General features: G+C 41.0%; 1 long non-coding RNA gene across 1 annotated transcript in view; it reads left to right on the top strand.

Annotated features, from left to right (window-relative positions):
* Positions 1-16,772, top strand: part of LOC113242360 (uncharacterized) — a 290,347-nt gene extending 273,575 nt beyond the window's left edge. Inside the window, exons 5-6 of the long non-coding RNA XR_003311894.4 lie at positions 8,275-8,378; positions 16,370-16,772. This is a non-coding gene — a long non-coding RNA (uncharacterized LOC113242360). The remainder of the gene's footprint in view (positions 1-8,274; positions 8,379-16,369) is intronic.
* Positions 16,773-17,745: the final 973 nt, after the last annotated feature.

The following is a 17,745-nucleotide window of genomic DNA, read 5'->3' as shown; positions in this document are numbered from 1 at the left end:
AGCTGCTATCCTAGATGTGGGCTCTATCTAGTTTGCTACAGCACTGTTTATCATAAATTGGGTGTTATCTTACCAAGCTATAAGGTTGAGTGTGCTTGTAGCACTTCCTCGACAGGGCAAGTGGGACCCATGAGACTGAGCTCTAACAGACCTAAAGGTACCGGTAAGCTGTGTGAACATAAGATGCCCATTTTAAGTACTCCCACCTTTGATGTACAACCATATCTCCTTCAACCCACTGGTAAACTTCATGGTGGGAAGAGCACCGTATGACCATTTAAATAAGAAAACAAAACATTAACCCTGATGTAAGGGTGGTGACTCTGCCCTACATGCATACTGCTTGCTGTACTTACTAACCTCAATTGTGTGTGATGATAATGATGAATTGACAATGATGACAAGTGAAAATGATGAAGAGAAATTCTCCCTCTGGGCAAAATTTTAAGTGGTACATCTTTTTGTTCACATTTCCTGGAAAGAGAGATGTCCTGTGTTATGAGTCTAAATTGATTATCAGGGGCTAATGATTGTCTGGATGGGCAGAGACTAGAAAAAAATAATACTGGAGGTTTGGCAATAAGAAGGTCTAGGGGCAGAGTAAGTGGATGGAAAATTTTGACATACCAAGGGGCAGGTGGTAGGAGTGGTCCGCCCCAGGTGCAAACGGTTTTTAGAACATAAATCAACAAAAGATTTTTTGAGGGAGGAGTATTGTAGCACTGACATTGTTTAGAATTGCCAGCACATGCTGCTAATAAAAAGAAGACAATTTATAGTTGCCTGTATTATTATTTTTAAATTCTCTGCAAACAGTGCACCCCTTTATCACCTGCACCTGGTGAGCCACTCCCATTACCCTGTCTTTGACCCAGAGTGTGACAATATTTGTGAATATTTATGAATGCTGACTAAGGATCTTCACAACTGAGGACCTTCTCAATAATCAAATGGCCAAAGGATGGACCAGATGACCCATTCCATGGAAGTCAATCAGCAGCCAATTTCTTTGGTCATTCTAGCGATTGCTCAATGAGTTCATGGAAAGTATGGCAGTAGGGATGGAAGTTATGTATGGGATCTGGCCCCTACCTCTGAAGGGTACCCAGTGCATCAACAGCAGATACCAACCCTGAGCCCTGCTATATCACCATATCTCAGTATCACTAGCCAGCCACCTGGTGGCAGAATAATGATATGGGACTCCTATTGTTGGTAGGGGCAGGAGTGTATCGTCTTTGGAATAGACAGTCTTAAATGAAATAGTCTTGCTTAAAGCAGTCTACTTATAAAAGTAGGAAAGATATAAATGAATGAATGAGTGAATGAGTGAAATTGAAGAACAGCGTAATAGAGATAAAAGTAGAAATACTTTTCTTTTAAACTGTAAAAACCACAAAAAAGATTTTAGTAATAAAATCAAAAGAACATAAAATGAAAAGACTTATGAAATAAACAAAAACTTTTGCTATTCCATTTATAGCTTACTACAGAACATCAAATATATTTGGTGTGAGAAAGGCAACAAAACAGCAGAAAAGAAGGAATTACTTGGGAATTCTACCAAAACAAAGACATATAAATAAACTTGAAAATCTTGATGAAATGTATAATTTTCTAGGTAATTGCAAATTATAAAATTGACCAAAGGAGATAGAATATCTGAAATGGGCTAATAAAAGAATAAAATGGTTTTCAGTGAAAATCACAAAAGGTAGAAAAAGTGTGGAAGACAAAGGTAAGAATAAAAAACAAGGGCAAACCATTGAAAATAGTAACAAATAAGGACAGCTGTTAACCCAACTATATCAGTAATCACTTTAAATGTCAATGGTCTAAATACATCAATTAAAAGACAGAGATTGGGGGTGCCTGGCTGGTTCAGTCAGTGGAGCATGTGAATCATCTTCTCAGGGTTGTGAGTTCAAGCCTCATGTTGGGTATAGAGATTACTTAAAAAAAGAAAACCCTTAAAAAAAGACAGATATTGTCAGAGTATATAAAAAAACATGACCTAAGTATGTATTGTCTATAATAAACTCACTTTAAATATAAAGACATGTATTTATTAAAACTAAAGTGATGGAGATATACCATGCTGACTCTAATCAAAAGAAAATAGGAGGAATTTTATTAATTTTAGACAAAGCAGACTTAAGAGCAAGGAAAATTATCAGGGATAAAGAGGAACACTATATAATGATAAAGAGGTCAATACTCCAATAAGACATAGCAATCCTTAATGTCTATGTGCCTAACAGCACAGCATCAAAATATATGAGGAAAAATTCATAGACAGGCAAGGAGAAATAGATGAATCCCCTATGACAGTTGGAGACTTTAACACTTCTCTATCAGAAATGGACAGATCCAGCAAGCAGAAAATCAGTTAAGGGCATAGTTGAACTCAACAGCACAGTCATTCAACTGCATATAATTGACACCTTTAGACTACTTCATCCAATGACAGCGGATTAAACACTCTTTTCAAGCTCATATGGAACATTCACCAAGAGAGACCACTTTTTGGGCCAAAAATACAACTTAACAAGTATAAAGAATAGAAATCATACAATGTCTGCCTTCAGACTTTATGAAATTGAGCTAGCTCAATAATAGAAATGTCGCTGAAAATTTTTAAAATATGTGGCGATTAAATGGGACAATTCTAAGTAACACATGAGTCGAAGAGGAAATCTCAGGAGAAATACAAAAATATTTTTAGCTAAATTAAAATTAAAATATAGCTCATCAAAATTTGTGGAGTAAAGTGAAAACAGTGCTTACAAGGAAATTTATTGCATTAAATGCATATATTGGAAACAAGAAAAATCCAAAATTAATAGTCTAAGATTCCACCTTAGGCAATTAGAAAAAGAAGAGCAAATTAAATCCAAAGTAAGCATAAGAAAAAATCCTAAAAATTAGAGCAGAAATTAATGAAATTAAAAACAAGAAGTCAATAGAGAGAATTAACAAAATCAAAAGTTGGTTCTTTGGAAAGATCAATAAAATCAACAAGACTTTAGCCAGCTAACCAAGAAAAAAAAGGGAGAAAACACAAATTGCTAATATCAGAAATGAAAGAGGGGATATCATTATAGATACCATGGATGTTAAAAGGATAATAAAAGAATATTATGAACAACTCTATGCCCATAAACTTAATAACCTAGATGAAATGGATCCATTCCTTGAAAGACAAAATCTGCTCACCTCCTCAAGAAGAAATAGATAATCTGAATAATTCTGTATCTATTAAAGAAATTGAATCAATAATAAATAATCTTCCAAAAGAGAAGGCACCCAGCCTAGATGAGTTCACTGGTAAACTCTATCAAACATCTAAGGAAGAAATTATAACAATTCTCTGTAATTTCTTCCAAAAGATAGAAGCTAGAGGGAGTATTTCCTAATTCATTCTATGAGGCTGGCATTACCCTCATACCAAAACCAGACAAAGACATTACAAGAAAACTGCAGATCAGTATCTCTTATGAACACAGACGCAAAAATTCTCAACAAAATATTAGCATATCAAATCCAACAATGTATAAAAATGTACATCACAATGAAGTGGAGTTTATTTCAGGTATGCAAGGTTGGTTCAACAATCAAAAATCAATTAATGTAATCCATCACATCAAAGACTAAAAGAGAAAAATCATATGATGATCACAATAGCTGCAGAAGCATTTGACAAAATCCAACACCCATTCGATGATAAAACCTCTCAGCTAATGAATCATCGAACTTTACATCAAAAACCAGGGATGTACTGTATGGTGAATAACATAATATAATAAAAAAATATTATTATAAAAAAACTCTCAGCAAAGTAGGAATAGAGGGGAACTTGTTCAGCTTAATGAGGAACATCTGCAAGCAAACAATCAAAACAAAACACTACAGCTAACATCATACTTAATGGTATGAAACTCAAAGCTTTTCTGCTAAGATCAGGAACAAGGCAAAGATGTCTCCTCCCTCCACTGCTTTTCAGCATCATACTGGAGTTCCTAGCTAGTGCAATAACACAGGAAAAGGAAATAAAAGCTATACAGATAGGGAAGGAAGCTATACACTGTCTTTGCAGATGACATTATCTTCTATATAGAAAATTCAAAAGACTCTACCAAAAAACTCCTAGGACTAACAAGTGATTATAGAAGGGTTGTAGGATATAAGGTTAATATACAAAAGTCAATCACATTCCTATATGCTAACAATGAATAAGTGGAATCTGAAATAAAAAACATATTATCGTTTATATTAGCAGCCCCCCAAACCAAATACTTAGGTATAAATCTTACCAAACTTGTACAAGATCTACTTTTACAAAACTTTTTTGAAGAAAACTACAAAACTCTGATGAAAGATACCAGAGAACTAAATAAATGAAGAGAGATTTCATATTCACGGATTGGAAGACTCAATAGTGTCAAGATGTCAGTTTTTTCCAACGTGATCTATAGATTAATGCAATCCCAGTTGAGATCTCAGCAAGTTATTTTATGGATATTGACAAACTGATCCTAAAGTTTATGTGGAGAGGAAGAAGACCCAGCATAGCCAACCAAATATTAAAGGAGAAGAACAAAGAAGATTAGTATTTCCTGACTTTAAAACTTAATATAAAGCTACAGTGATCAAGACAGTGTGGTATTGGTGAAAGAACAGAAAAATAGATCAATGGAACAGAATAAAGAGACCAGAATAGGTCCACATATATGTAGTCAACTGATCTTTGATGAAGGAGTGAAGGCAATGCAGTGGACCAGTAGTGCTGGACGTCCACACGCAGTAAAAGTGAATGTAGGTACAGACCTTATACGTTTCAAACAAGAGTTAACTCAGAATGGATCATAGCGCTAAATGTAAAACACAAAACTATAAAACTCCTAGAAGGTCATATTGGAGAAAAATCTATGTAGCTTTGGGTATGGCAGTGACCTTTTAGATAAACGACCAAGGGAATGATCTGTGAAGAAATAATTAAAAAGCTAGACTTTGTTGAAATTAAAAATGTGTGCTCTGATAAAGACGGTGTCAACAGAAAGAGAAGACAAGCCACAGGCTAGGAGAAAATATTTGCAAAAGACACATCTGATAACAGATTGTTATCCAAAGTATATAAAGAACTCTTAAAATCCAGCAATGAGAAAATGAACAACTCAATTAAAAAATGAGCCAAAGAACTGAACAAACTATACCAAAGAAGACGTACAGATGGCAAATAAGCATATGAAAATATGTTCCGTATCATATGTCATTAGGGAATTGGGAATTAAAATAATAAGGGGGTGCCTGGGTGGCTCAGTCAGTTAAGCGTCTGTCTTCGGCTCAGGTCATTATCCCGGGGTCCTAAGATTGAGCCCCACATCAGGCTCCCTGCTCATCGGGAAGCCTGCTTCTCCCTCTCCCTCTGCCTGCCATTTCCCCTGCTTGTGCTCACTCTCTCTCTCTTTCTCTCAAATAAATAAATAAAATCTTTAAAAAAATAACTAAAAATAGTAACAAGATAACTTCATACCTATTAGAATGTCCAAAATCCAAAACACAGACAACACCAAATGCTGATGAGAATGAGGAGAAATGGGAACTCTCATTTATTGCTGGTGGGAATGCAAAGTGCTGTGGCCACTTCGGAAGACAGTTTGTCCATTTCTTACGAAACTAAACATACTCTTATGGTGGGATCCAGCAGTTGTGCTCCTTGTTATTTACCCCAATGAACTGAAAACTTATGTTCACACAAAAAGCTGCACATGGGTGTTTACAGCAGCTTTTTTCATAATTGTCAAAATCTTGGAAGCAACCAGGATGTCCTTCAGTAGGTGAATGGACAGACTGTGGTACACCCAGACACAAGAATATTATTCAGTGCTAAAAAAGAAAGAAGCCAGTCTGCAAAGTTTATGTGCTGTATGGTTCCAACTATATGATATTCTTGAAAAGGCAAAATTAAAGAGACAATAAAAAGATCCATGGTTGCCAGGGACTGGGGGGGGGGGCGAAGTGGGGGAAGGATGAATAGATGAAGCACAGAGGATTTTTAGGGCAGTGAACATATTCTGTGTAATATCATAATGCTGGATACATGACATTATACATTTGTTCAAACCCATAGAATGTACAACATCAAGAGTGAATCCTCATGTAAACTATGGATTTTGAGTGGTAATAATGTGTCAGTGTAGGTTCATGAATTACAACAAATGTACCAAAGCGGTATGGGTTATCAAGAGTTGGAGAGGCTGTGCACGTATTAAGATAGGAGCTATATGGGAAATCTCCATACCTTCCACTCAATTTTTCTGTGAACATAAAACTGCTCTAAAAAAAGTTTATTAGAAGTGGGAAAAGGGACAAAAATAATATATGATAAAATTATAGACCAATTTCTAGAGAGGAGCAAAGATAATTAACTAAAGGAATTTTTTTTTAAAGATTTTATTTATTCATTTGACAGAGAGAGAGACAGCCAGCGAGAGAGGGAACACAAGCAGGGGGAGTGGGAGAGGAAGAAGCAGCCTCCCAGCAGAGGAGCCCGAGGTGGGGCTTGATCCCAGAACGCCGGGATCACGCCCTGAGCTGAAGGCAGACGCTTAACGACTGAGCCACCCAGACGCCCCTAAAGGAATTTTTTTTAATAAAATGGCTGGATATAAGATATTTGTAGTATTCTACACCAGCAGGTAGGAAATGTAACAGCGAAAGCAATAAAACTACAAAATCTCAGGAATAAATCTATCAAGAAATGCGTAAAACCTATGTAAAGAATACTTTAAAACCTTATTCAAGAACACAAAAGAAGACCTCAATAAATGAGTATGGAAATTATGTTTCTGAATAAGGAGGTTTAACACTGTAAAGCTGTCACATCAGTTGCAAATTAATAAATTCACATTTTTATGAACTTTGAAAAGTGACTCTCAAACATACCAGATTTTAAAAAATGAATGAGGAAGAACAAGGTAACTTGACTTCTCCAATATCACCTTATTCTGTAAAGCTATGTAATTAAAGTAAAATACCATTAGCTCCTATATAAAGAGAACAATTGAACAGAATAGAACATCTCCAAATAGATGAAGAAATTAATTAGAATTTAGTTTATAATAAAAATGGTATTTTTAACCAAAGAAGAAAGAATGAGATGGTGTTGGAACAATTTAGAAAAATAAATATAGATATCCGCTTCACACTATAATAATTCCAAATGAATTAAAAACTTCAACTTGAGAAAACAAAATTGCAAGAGTATTAAAGGGAAAGATGGAGGAATATTTCACTGGGGTAAGGTCTTCCTAAGCAACACACAAAACCTAGAATCCACGAAGGAAAAAATATTGCTTTTTCTCCCATAAAAATATAAAGTTTTCCTCAAAGACACCATTTAAAAAGTTAAATTCAAACACAAATAATAGAGCGAGATAAAAATATTTGTCAAGCATGTAATTAACAATTAGTATCCACAAAATAAAAACATACCTTACAAATACGAAGAAAGACGAACAATCCAATTGAAAATGGGGAAAGAATGTGAATAGGTTATTAACAGCAGAAAAGAACAAATGGTCCACAAACATAAAAGGATAGTGAGCCTTGCTTTTTATGAAGGAAATGCAAATAAAAACAGCACTGTGATGTCATTTTTTACTCAGTGGATTGGAAAAAAATTGTAACTTGGTAATATCCAGCATCAGCAAGTGTATGGGGGAAGTAAATGCCATCAGACAGTCCTGGTAGAAATGTAAATTGATACCTTTCAGGCAGTATCCGTCTACATTAATGGATCTTTGACCCAACAAGGATTCTATGTTGAAGAAATATTTGTGTCCGCAGAGACATTAGGAAAAAATCCTCTGTATCACTTTGATAAAAAATTAAATACAATTTAAATATCCATCGGTAGAAATATGGTTGGATAAATTATAATATATCAGTATTATGTGCACCTGTTAAAAAGACAAACACGTTCAGTCAAAACAAGTATTATTGAATAACACATACATTGTGAATCCATTAAAAAGGCAAACGAACACCAAAATCTATATGGTTACATGGCCCTGTGTTTATGCCAATGTACAGAGAAAGGACTAGAAATTTGCAGACCAAATTGTTGACTTTGGATCGTCTTTTGAGAAGGGAGTTGGAATATTGGAGAAGAGGGTTGTTTTTATAGGTATCTGGGTCCTTTAATTCAAAAGATTTCCGGCTGTCATAGCTTTTGGCTAAATAATCAATAAAATAACCTCCTTGTTTCTCTAGGATGCTCTCCTGGATTTATCTCCAAGCTCCATTAGCAGATGCTACAGGCAAGTGGGATCTGAAAGGACATGCAGCATTTGCAATTGTCTCTCCATCATGGACAGGTTAGCTTTGGGAATTGTTGGGGCTTGGTTTATTGTTTCATATATTCATTATCCTTTCAGTCCGTAAATAGTATCCTGATGAAGCTAGACTCTTGGAGAGTTAACATTTATTTAGCAGAGCTAGCCCCAGTTTCAAACTCTGGATTAAAATCTGGGCTGGGCTGGTTCACTGATCACTCCAGGGGAAAAAATACCCTGCAGTCACTTGTGTCATAATCATGGCCTCAATTGAGTAATGAATTGGCCAGTCCTATGTCGTAATCAAACTCTGAATTTGTGTCATGTTGAATCACCTCTCTTCCCCTGGTTGAATCGTGCTTCTGCTTGACCCTTCAGCGTGGAGGAGGGATCGCTGCCCATTTCTTACCTGCCTTGCATTTCTCCTCCTCTCCCCACCGACTATGCAGGGGGCCCAGTGGCAGGGATGACGGGGGACTTGGCGGGTTCTTACTGACCGTTGCTGTCAGAAGCTGACTTTGCCATCTCTGGACCTTGCAAGTTCTTCTGTGGGCTCCTCAGAGGCTCCCCTCCAGGGCCACTGCAAGTTCAACTCCTTTTGAAGTGGGCAGGGTCCCTTCTTTGGTCACTCTGCAGCCTCACCGATCACTCGGCTTCCACATTCTTCCACTTTCTCGTGACCACTGGCAGAACCTTATTTAGACAGGGCAGGGCTCCATTTTTAATGACACTGGGACAGCATTCTTCTGTGGATTTCACACATTTGGGGGGCTGTCACTGCACTGGCTTGCAGTTATAACTCTGCTGTACTGGCTGTTAGTCAGCGTCTCGCTTTTTCAGTCTCACGACTTGGAAGAACACCCGTCAGGCTCTCTAGATGCTCCCTTTGGAGCCTGTCTCACTACGACTAGGATAAGGGGCAGGTACTCCTCTCTCTCCCTCCCCTGGTGGCAGGAGGGCTGAGCAGTGGGAGCCACCGTCAGAAGTGGACCCCAGGAAATCCTCTTCTCCAAAGCCCCACTTTAGGCACTTTCAAGGGATGGATCCCAAAGCCCAGTGAGTCAGACCCTCATGGAGGCCTTGTCTCTGCCCTTTTAAGTCCGCATTATGGATGAACATACCCACAGTTGAGAAATCAGTTCTTAATATTTTCTTGAAGTGTTTACATCTTGGTCTGCACCTTCTGCTGGGATTTCCTTTCTGTCTCATCTTGGTGCCTCAGTAGAAAATTTCAAATTAACATCCCGTTTCCATTTGTTTGCTTGTCTATTGTAGCAAACAATTATTGAGCACCTTTGGTATGCCAGCTATAGCTACAGTGATGAATCATTTGAGAGCTTTAATTCCTATGAACAAGAGAGCAAAAAAATGAGTAGTTTTATCTCCAGTCTGTGTTTAGCGACCCAGTTCAGAAACGCCATCCGCTCTCCTTACCCGCACTGGTGCTTTGTCTCGTTTTCTTGGAGCAGAAGCTCCTGTACCACAAAATGTATTTGGGTTAGTCTTGATCAAAACATTTACTCCTGGACAAAGAAAGAAATGAAGAACCAGCATCTTCTTCGTAGCACGCACCGAGCTTGGGGCTCATGAATAAAACTGATAGTAACTGAGTTTTGGAGCGACATATACGTGTTTTCAATCCTGGTTTAACTATCGTGCAGGGGTCTTCATCTTTCCAAGTTTTATCAGTCGTGTGGTGTGACGGTTAATTTTATTTATCAATCTGACTAGGCCACAGCGAGCCTCGACATTTGGTCAGATATTACTCTGAGTGTGTCTGTGAGGGCATTTTTGCATGAGATTAACATTTGAATTAATAGACTGAGTAAAGCAGATTGCCCTCCCTTCCACATGTTAATAATAATGGCAACATCAGCCGCTGCCCACTCTGCACTGGTCACCGGTCGTCACCGTGACAGACACAGAGTGAGGAACGAGGAACGCAGTAAGCCCCCTTCCCTTGTGAGTTTACATTCAGGTGGTAGGGTGAGGGGGACAGAGAAAACAAAACACCATCAACATCGGGAGAGCAAATAACTGAATAGAAAACTAACAAACTGCAGATGTGCCAGGAAGGAAATAAAAAGGTGATGAGAGAGAATAATGGGGTGTGGAGGGGACTTAAATGGTGGTAAGGAAGGACACAAAGGGGAGGTGACATTTAACCTGAAACTGTGAGGATGCGCAGCGGCCATCCACTCACAGGGTGAGGAGGAAAATTCCGGATAGAAGAACAGAGTCCCTGAAGCAGAAAGGAATTGGCCCATTCAGGCAACTGAGAGAAAACCAGGGAGTGCGGGATGGAGTAGGGAGAGAGTGCCATTAGGTGAGGTGACAGAGAAATGGGGAGGAGTCAAGCCATGCAGGGCCATGGAAACCATAGTACAGAGTTTGGATTTTATTCTAGGTGTAAAGGGAAACCAAAGCATATCTTAGGATGGAGAGTAACATGAGCCAAATTCCATTTTAAGAAGATCTAGCTTTCTTGCTGCGACAGAGAGAATGGGTTAGAGGGGGACCAGAGTGGAAGCAGGTAGAGAAGGTTGCATTGGTCTTGCTTGAACAAGCAAGATTTGATGGTGGTTCCAGTTGCGATGTGGTGATGGAAATGTGGAGAAAGTAGCAAATTTATGTTATAACTCAGAGATAGAATTAATAGGATTCGCTAAGGGATTAGAGGTGAGCTAAGGAAGCTGGGACAGAGGAAGGATCGTCTTGATTTCCAGGTTTAGTAAATAAGTGGCTGATAATGCCATTATCTCCAGGGAGTGATTCTGAGGACATAGTAGGTGGGCAGGATTAGGGAGGGAATAGGAGTTCTGTGTTGGGTGTCTTAAGTCTGATATTTCTGTAGAGTGTAAATAAGACTATTAAATACGTTAGCCCAAGCCAGTAGTTCTCAAACTTCAGGGAGCATTAGAGACACCTGCAGGGCTTGATAAAACAGATTGCTGGGCCCACCCCCAGAGTTTCTGGTTAAGAAGGTTTGGGTGGGGCCTGTGAATTTGCATTTCTAACAAGTTCCCAGGTGATGCTGATGCTGCTGGTCCAGGGTTCCTACTTGAAGAATCACTGGTCTAGACAGAGGATAATTCTAGGAGTCTGGAAGTCATCGGCATGAAGATAACATGTAAATCCATGGGACTAGATGAGATTGCCTAATGAGGCTGAGCGGAGAAACAAGAGAAGGAGGCCCTGGATTACATTTTGAGAGGGATTAGTGAAGAAAGACCCAATAAAGGCAGGATCAGAGAAGAAGGAAAACGAAGAAAGCATGGAATTTCAGAAGCCAGAGGGTTTGAAGGTTTCAGGTCCAGACTGACTGAACATAACAAATACCATTGAGAAACAGAATAAGAACGGGGCAGTGAAGCGCCCATCAATTTACCAATATTAGTACTTCTGTGAAGGGCAAGTACTTTACAAACAGTATCTCTCTGAATCCTTCACAAACCCCACCAAAGGAGTACAGTTAGCTGAATTTTATAGTTAAGGGAAGCGAGGCTCAGAGATGATACCTAGTTTGTTAGGGCAGCAAAGGGTCTAACGCCCACGTTTCTTCTGCTAGCATCCTGGGAAATGCGATGCTCGCTGCATCCTCTGCTCACAGCTAGAATCTACAAGGCAGGACAAGCTTTGGCAAAAGCTTGACGGAGGCATGCTGCTCACTCCTCCCCAAGGCACTCCCTACCTTCTGGCTGCTCCCAGACAACTGCGACAGCGCGCTCACCTGCTGTCCTGGTTGACTCCCTGCGCCTTCCATACTCGAGACCCACCTGCACCTCGTTCCTTGGCAATAGCATAAACCTGTCTTATTACGAAATGATAATGGATAAAAGTGGGTGCTAATTGGAGCTGTGCAGTAAAGGCTTCACGATCACCTTTCTCAAAGGGCGGAAAGCCCTGATTTGCAGCGCTTGGTGATTTCCAGGCATCACTGGCTGATTTCAGGCTATTGGTGTGACGAGACCATTTGATTGGGAAGAGATGCACAGAGTTGGCCCTCTCAGGCCCTGGGAGCTGGATCCAGCACACTGCTGGAATGAGTCAACATGCTGATTTTCATGTCACATATTTCCATTCTACACACAGCCTTCTGGAGACAATGTCTTAACCACAAGTTGTGGGAACTCCAGGCCATCTGCCCGGCCATGGGGGGAGATGTTCGGAACAGGGAGGCCAGTGTGCAGTTTCTACCCGTAACTCGAAGGCAGTCACCTGCTTCCTCAATGTCCAATCTAGCCCCGGAGCAGAGGGAATGTCAGTTTAAAAACTGGCATCCGTATCCCTCTTTGGTTTCCAGGGTTCAAAAATGTTCTTTTATGAGGATTACAGGCTTGTTCTTCTTTGGTGTCAGCAGGCGTTTATGATGGCTGTAGCAGGAATGAGAATTTGGGTCTGGAATAAGCCTTGCTGTTTCTTGCCAGGCTGCAAAGGTTTATGGGGGAGACCAGACATATGTCTTGCTCACGCCCATGTGCTACTCTGTATCCGGAATCAGAGGAGGCCACATCCTCGCAGAGGCAGGAATGGCAGCCGAGGGCTCAGTCCCAAGGCACAAGGGAATTTTAACTTCCTCACGTAACTTCCATTTGCTCTTACTCTTTTATTCCTAAAAGCGCAGGTCACAGAAGTAGTCCCTGGGGAGTTAGGTGATGTGAGATTATGGTGGATAGTGTTGTAATGTTACCTCACACCACTTAAGGGGAGGGAATCCAGTCGGTGGGGAGTGGGGACAAGTGGGAGGAAGCACGGGCCTTAATGGAAAGAAGAGAGGAGCAGCAAGAGCTGGAACTTGGCACGACTGATGTGGAAGGGGGAGAACAGGGCTGTGAGGTGGGCTGAAAGAGGTGTTTCTTTGCAATCTGATTTTATGACCGTGTGTTTTGCAAGTGGATACAGTTAGCTCAGGGATAAATTCTTCTAGGCTCAAGGTCGTTTCTCCGAATTGGTGGATAGAGAAGCCTGAGAGTTACACTTCACTGCCTTTTAGGGAGCTGATCACATGGTCAGGTTTTACCCCTAAAGGAAGCTGGAAGGACTATGGTACTGGCCAAAAGGCTTCTAGAAAGCACTTAACCATAGGCTATGGTTGATTTTACACCAGCTACGCCAATTCTGATTTCTGAGACCAGTTGTTTCATTGTGCATAAATTACACAGACGTAAACATCCATGGGCTGCCAGGGGTGCTCATAGGATGATACTTGAAAGTCACATACTCTCATCCAGTGCTCTGGGTGCACATTTGCTCACACATGCATGCATGCAAATGTGTCAAAATAACACTAATATTTATAATAATACTTTGCAATTCTACACTGCCTTTCATCTGTAGATCTCAGGGTTCTCTGCAAGCATTCATTAATTCTCCCAACACTCCTCTGAGGGAGGTAAATATTATTATCCTCCTCTGTACAGATGAAGTAATTGAGGCAGATAAGTGATTTGCCTCAGGCCAGTTAGGGAGTGTGGGTGGAGGGCTGAGATCAAGAGCTCAGAGTTCCTAGAGATGTCCATTAGGGAAGAAGCCCAGCGGTCAAAACACAGAGGGCACCGTGGGCTGTTGGAGGGGGTCACTTTGTCCCATGAAAACCATCACTATGGTAGTGAAAGTTGCTTATTAAACATCGACTATGTATTGGTGCTTTACATATGTTATTTCCTGTCCTCATATTAAAACTAGAATTATCCCCATGGCACAGATGAGGAACTGAAATTTACAGCGGTGAAGTATCTTGTCCAAGATCACATAGCTAATAAGTGCCTGGGCTAGAATTCAGACCTAGATCTGTTTGCCTCCCAAGCCCGGGTTCTGTCCCCGCAGCGCATACCTCATGTTCATTTGAAAATTGCAGGGAGGCACCTTTCTACCTTTCTAAGTCTGTTCCTTTAGACTTCGAGCCTTTATTTGTCCTGCCTACCACCAATTTCTTTGCATTTGATTAAGTTTTGAGACTAATGCTTATAGCGTGTCTGATCTGGACAGACAAGTTCTAAGCGCAGGAAAGGAGAGCCTCTGAGGTAAGAGGTTTACATAAGTCAGAAGAAAAAGCATTATTTATAATTACTTTTTGCTTTATTTTGTGTTATTTCTGGTGAATGTGTCAGTTTGGCATCTCTTGACAGAATAAGAAAATAGCCACAAATCGGGGGGAGAAAGAGGAAGTTGGGGGGCAGGGATATGAATCCTCTAGGGAGAGCCAGATCTCCAACTGCACTGTCAGGAGAAGAGTCAATGAAAAAGCCAAAAAGCCAAAGGTCTTAGACACGTGAGATGAACGAAGTTTCACTCTGGTCTTGGGTCTGCTCAGTCAGGCTGCTCTCAGGAGCTCGGCCGATTCCCAGACTTTCAGAACTCAGCCTGCAATCAGAATGGACTGTCTTAGGTGCCGGGGCAGCCGTGCCGTCTGTGGAGTTGCCCAGGACTTGCTGGAAAGACCTGGGAGCACGCAGAACTACCGAGGCGGCAAGGCGCTCAGGAAATTGTGCAGTTCAGAGACGTACCCCAAGGTGCCTGCTCGTCAGCGAGCCTGACCCGGGCAACTTGGACAAAACTCAGAAGGACCAGCCTGGGGCCACCATTGCCTAGTTGGGGGAGAGGGATGGGACGGGGGTGGGGGTGGGGATGGGGAGAGGATGCTCCCAAGATCCAACCAACTAGACAGAATCTGCCCCCTTTGGAATTAGACTCTGAGAAGTCAGCTTTGTAGTGTGATACACGTCGTAAGCAAGAGAAGGAAAATCGAGTTGGAGTCACAACTCATTTGAAACTGTATTTTTCTTGGAGAAGTGAGAACTAGCTTATAAAAGTCAGTGATTATACAGGAATCTGAACCCAGCTGACCTGTCTGTTCTGTTTGAATTCTTTTATAATTAGTTTAGTAGTGATCTCAGTGTCCCTTCCCAGCCGTCCTCTCTCCTCACACAGTCTATACCCAGTTTCTACCACGCTGTCGTATGTGCTTAAAAGCAAGACTTTAAAGAAATTACTAATTCTGTTTGATTCAGAATCCGCTTACCTGTCACGTGTGTGCCTGTTTGTACACACACCCAGCACGCACACCTGAGATATATACGCAGGGCTAGAAGCACAGGGACCAAGAGAGAACATGTGCCATGTGTGTGGAATAGGATGGCCAGTCATCCTGGCTTGCTGGGGAACGAGAAGTTTCCTGGGGTGTGGGACTTTCAGTACTAGAGCCAAGAGAGCACAGGGTAAACTGGAACGAGTTGGTCACCCTCGTTCGCGAGGATGTTCAACTGAAGGTGAGCCAACCCACATTTTTAAGGCATCGGATTTTTGAAATGCACTAAACTGTAACAGGCACTTCCCAAAATATAAACGCCAGCCCACCTTCCACTGCCGCATGGTGTAAATTAGCACCTACACAATTTACAAGTAGCTATAAATATTAGAAAGCCTTTAACAGAGTCCAACATTAATTTTTGTCTATCTTGAAGTCAGAGAATAAGGATTCTCCTGGTGGTCCCCCCTCCCCCCGCCACCCCATAGGAGCGAGTGAAACAGAAAAAAAAAAAAATACCTGCGGTGTATTCTGTACTGCCATATAAACACTTTTGAAAAGTGTTAAGTGGAGGGCAGGGCTGGTAATGGGACTGTAATGGTAATGGGCTGAACGGAAGAGCCCCCACCTGCTTTGAATGAATGCAGGAGCTCTGGGAAGCGGAGGGTCCGGTGGGGAGCAGCCGGACTGGGCGATGTGCTTCCGTACCCGTGCTTAGCCACATAATCATTAAACTGCAGAAACCTCTCCTTGTAATCCTCTCCTATAGGACAGAGGGGAGTGTTAGCATATTTGAACTGCTTCACATTCCTTCTTGCCTACTTTTGAGAACATACTACATTTTAAAACTTGTTGGTTTCTTTCATGTTTTATTTGACCCTATGTAATTGCATTCCTGAAGGAATAACAGGCTCCCCTGGTGATTTACACCCTGTATTAAATGTCAGTTTTGAAGAGACACAGTTAACTGTTTGGTTTAACCTCTTGCCTTCCCTCTCTCTATTAGCTCAAAACCGAATTTGAGCTCCAGCCCTTAGAACTCTGAGGGAAGGATACAAAGATAAAAAAGAAGTGGAAGCAGCAGCAACGTTGAAGGGAGCTTCTGAGCTCTAGCCGCTTTTCCCCTGTGTAGCCAGTCACCAGCGCCGAATAGAAAAACATCCCTTTTCCTGGTGGTTCGTGCTGTTCGCTTCTGCCCCAGCACAGTTGTGAGGACGGTGAATCAGAACCACATCCTGGACGAGCTGGCATTCTGTTTCATATTGCCACCCACTGCTACAGCCCTGGGGACACCAACAATGGCCATAAACTATGGTCCTCCCTCAACCCTGCAGTACCCAGTGAGCCGCGTGTTTGAGGAAACTTTGGAAGAAGAAATCTGTATTAGTAATTATCTAATTTCATTTTACTTTATTTTATTTACCTACTTCGCTTCTGTGATGTTATTATTGGTTAAAATGTTTCATTTGCCCTTGTAGATTCACTTAAAGTATATTTAACAACTGCTCAGTCACCTGTTGTGAGCTAACTATTGGGAAAATCTTTAAATACAGCCGGGTGCGGCGGCATATTCCCTTATGTTTCTGTGCATGTGTGTGCTTAAAATCTAGAAGTAAATATATCCTGTGTTATAACTTTACAGGTGTAACTCAAGTATCATTATTACTTTCAGAAGTCCAAATAAAAAATATGGGCCAAAGGGATTTTATGTTAGAAAGAGTTATCTATGCAGAGCACAAAGTAAATTCGTCCTCTGCTCTGCTCTTCCTACTCCTCTGGCTTTTCTGCAGTGACCACACTCTGTTGGGCTTGATTGAAATGACTACAACCAGAGGGCCCGGGTGGCTCAGTTGGTTGGGCATCTGACTTCAGCTCAGGTCACGATCTCGGGGTCCTGGGATAGAGCCCCGCTTCAGGCTCCCAGCTCAGTGAGGAGTCTGCTTCTCCCTCTCTGCCTCTCCTCCTTGCTCGTGCTCTCTCTCTCAAATTAATAAATAATATCTTTTTTAAAAAAAAGAAATGACTACAACAATACTAGGAAGAGAAGAAGTAGGAAGTAATGACCATAAGGACAATCAGACTCAATTCTCTGGGATATGAAAATGTAGCCTACTGTCATCATATCAGCACCTGAGACTTAATCCCTGACTCCCGCTCTGAGGCCACTTACATGCCATTAGCTAAGCCATTTGACCTGGAACTCTTTGTCTATTGGGAAAAATCCAGGCTGCCTTCTGGGATGAGATAGTTTGTTTGACTCTTTGTGCATGTATTTATCTCAGTCTTATCCCCCAAGTTCTTTATGGTGGTTTACAAAATAGATAAAATAAAATAATGAAGAAATCAGGATGAAGGGGGAAAGAGGTAGGACAAGCAAGACAA

The sequence above is a fragment of the Ursus arctos genome, unplaced genomic scaffold, assembly GCF_023065955.2.
Source record: "Ursus arctos isolate Adak ecotype North America unplaced genomic scaffold, UrsArc2.0 scaffold_25, whole genome shotgun sequence".
Lineage (NCBI taxonomy): Eukaryota > Metazoa > Chordata > Mammalia > Carnivora > Ursidae > Ursus > Ursus arctos.
Note: the sequence above shows the minus strand (reverse complement) of the source record. Positions and strands in the feature narration are given on the sequence as shown.